We start from the raw sequence: 3,608 nt of genomic DNA on the forward strand, positions 1-3,608 counted from the left end.
ATAAGGTAAAGAGTATTGACTGCGAGACTAATAAGAGAGACAAAGAAATTCCTGGGCTAGTTAAGTTTAAAGAAACTTCTCAGTTTTTTCCTTCCCCCCTCATTTACCCATCTGTGGGGATATTGAGATGAGGTCATATCCTAGGTGAAGGAGATTTGACCACTACTAATCGTGATTGCTTAACAGGGATTATGAGCAGCACTGGTAGGGTAAATTCCATATTAAAATTATATAAATAGGTAATTTTCTAATATAGGAAATGGTATATGGCTCTTTTTTATGTCTTTGAATATTAAGGTAAAGGCTGATTGGTGTAGACCTTTCTTGCTAGCATGTAGACCTTTGTTTGCTAGCAATCAAGTTTTGAAAATGTTAATGCTAATCCTGAAAAAGACATGCTCTAGTGATGAGAAGCTGCCCTGCAATTCTGAATGCACGTGGTTTGGATCCACCAGAGAAGGATGAAAATGGAAAAGGATGGACAATCTCCTCCTTTACCTCTGACAACACACTGGGTTGATTCTGACAGAATAGCGCATAGCAACAACAACCACAATTTTATTAAAAAAAGGAAAAAATTGAGATAGGAGTGTCTTCTCTATGTGCATGGACAGAATTGAGGAACTTTATTGTTTGGGTGACCTTCTCCACACATATTGCACATGGAGCTTCTGAGCCCTCTGTCCTTTCTAAGTAGTTGACGTCTCCTAATAGATTCTTATTTCTTTGAAAGCACAATTTGTATTTTATTTGCATCCTTAACCTTAAAGTTTCCTAAACATAGTGAATGCTAAATAAATATTTGTTGAGTGACTAAATGTTCTATCCTAAAGATGCTAGCTAGCAGCCAACACCTAAGTGGAGGGAGATTCCCAGGCTCCAGGCCAGCCCACAAACCTTTCGCCTTATTATGGATTTTAAAGCTGCACCCTCTAGGAGGCCTCCACCCTTGGTCAAAGGCTCAAGGATTCTGGGGTTGTGTTTGTTGTGTGTTACTGTTCTTCCCTCCCCAAAAAAGTGGGTGGCCCTTGAGCCTTTGACCAAGTGTTAAAGCCTGTTAGAGGGTGCGGCTTTAAAATCCATGTAGGGACCAAGGGCCACAGGCCCAGGGGCCAAATTGATTAATTTTAGGATGAATATTCTTTAAAAGACACAACAATAATTTGCCTGTTGCTGTACTGAACAACCTGGAGTTGCTGTGATGCTGAACACCGTTCCATAGTCGTGTCATATACCATAATGGTTACCCATTATGTACAATGTTTGGATGAGCTTCCAGATTGATTCATGCTGGGGAAGCAGGAATGCATCCACTTCCTAAACTAGATGTCTCTAGAAACTCTACAAACTCTCTAAACTCTGTAAATGTGCAGAAATGGTTATAGTTATAGAAGAGAGTTCAGATCTTTTGTGCAAAGCTTACTCTGAATCATATTAAACTCCACAATACTTAACCACTGCTAAATGAGACTAGTGCTATTGTATCTGGAGGAACACTCTTCAACTTTGCACATTTTTGTCAATGTGTTGTATGAAGTAATCTGGATCTGCTGTGATGCTGAACCTTGTGCCATTGGGGTGTCAAATACCATAATGGTTTCCCATTGTGGACAGTGTTTGGTGGAGCTCCCAGTTGTAAAACAGGTTTAGAAGCAGGAGTGCAATCCACTTCCTAAACCGCATGCCTGTGGAAACTATGAACTTGAAGAAATGATATAATTATGGAAATGCATTAGGTATTTTGTTCATAGAGTCGCTATGAGTTGTTCTCTACTCGACAGCAATCAACAACAACAATGTTCTATGCAAAAATTATATCGGTTAAATGTTTACTGCTAGTGTCCCAGATTTACCTTGAGTTCCATTAATTAATTGTTTCTTACCACTGGAAAACTATTAAAATAGCTCCAGTGAAAGAAAGCTAAATTAGGATGGAGGCTTAACCATCTCTACAACTGTTGTTGTTAAGTACTGTTGAATCATAGACGACTCATAGCAACCCTATGAACAAAAGACCTGAACACTTGTATAACTTTTATCATTTCTCTAAGTTCACAGAGTTTCTGAAGGCAAGCTATTTCGGAAGTGGATGCCACTCCTGCTTCCAAGCCAGTTTTAATCTGTTAGCTCCACCAAACACTGTCCACCATGGGTAACCATTATTGCATTTGACCATCTCTACAAATACAAGGTATAAAAATGCTAAGAGCAGAATTTCTGGAATCAGGCTGCCTGGGCTTAAGTCTTGTCTCCACCGTTTGTTGTTTTATGAGATTAGGTAGGCTCTTTTAGCTTCTGAGTCTCAATTGTATCATGTTTGAAATTAGTATAATACTATTTGTCTCATAGTTTTATAGAACATGGACAGAGTTAATACTTGTAGTAGTTGTTGTTGTTAGGTTCCATTGAACTGAATGCAACTCATGGTGACTCTATGAACAACAAATCTAATCTCTGCCCTATCCTGTGCCAGCCTCATCATCTCTGACATACTTGAATCATTGTGTCAATCCTTCTGGTAGAGAGTTTTCCTCTTTTTTGCCAACCCTCCAATTTTCCAAGCAAGATGTCCCTCTCCAAGGAATAGCCTCTCCTAGCAACATGCCCAAAATATGTGAGGCAAAACTATGTCATCTTTGCCTCCAAAAAAGCACTCTGCCTGTACTCAATCCAAAATATTTCTGTTCTTTTGTCAGTCCATGAGATATTCAGTACTCTTCTCCAATACCACAATTCCAGGGCATCATTTCTTATTCTGTCATTTTATTCATTGTCTAGCTCTCAGATACACAGCAAGTAATTGAAAAGACCATGGCCTGAATCAGGCACACCTCAGTCTTCAAACGGACATCATTGCTCCTCGGTAATTTGGAGAAGTCCCTGACTGCAGGCTTTCCCAATGCAATAAGTTTCCTCATCTCCTGACTGCTGGTACCAAGTGTATTGATTGTAGATCCAAGTTAAATGAATTCATTGACAGTTTCAGTCTTTTCTCCATCAATCATGATGTTGCCTATCAGTCCTTTGGTGAGAATTTTTGTTTTCTTGATGCTGAATTGTAATCCATATTGAAGGCTGTAGTTTTTTATCTTCTGCAACAAGTGCTTCAAGTCCTACTCACTTTCAGCAAGCAAGTTTGTGCCATCTGCATGATGATATCGTTGCTGAGTCTTCCTCCAAACCTGATGCCACATTCTTCTTTATAGAGGCAAGCTTCTTGAATGATTTGTTCAGCAAACAGATTGAATAGGTATGGAGAGAGGACACTACCCTGATGCACACCTTTCCTGATTTTAAACTAGGTAGTATTCCCTCGCTCTGTTTGGGCAACAACCTTTTACTCTAGGGTATAGGTTTCTCATGAGCCCAATTACATGTTATGGGATTCCCATTCTTTTCAATGTTAGCCATAATTTGTTATGATTCACACAGTCAAATGCCTTTGAATAACCAATAAAACATAAGTAGACATTCTTCCATTATTCTTTTCCTCAGACATCCATCTGACATCAGCAGTAGTGCCATAAAGCCCAACTTGAAATTCTGGCAGTCCTCTGTCAATATTTTGTTCTAGCCATTTTTGGATGATCTTCAGCAATATTTTGCTT

Source organism: Elephantulus edwardii, unplaced genomic scaffold, assembly GCF_000299155.1.
Source record: "Elephantulus edwardii isolate Elephantulus edwardi_28Jun2011 unplaced genomic scaffold, EleEdw1.0 scaffold00040, whole genome shotgun sequence".
NCBI classification, from domain to species: domain Eukaryota; kingdom Metazoa; phylum Chordata; class Mammalia; order Macroscelidea; family Macroscelididae; genus Elephantulus; species Elephantulus edwardii.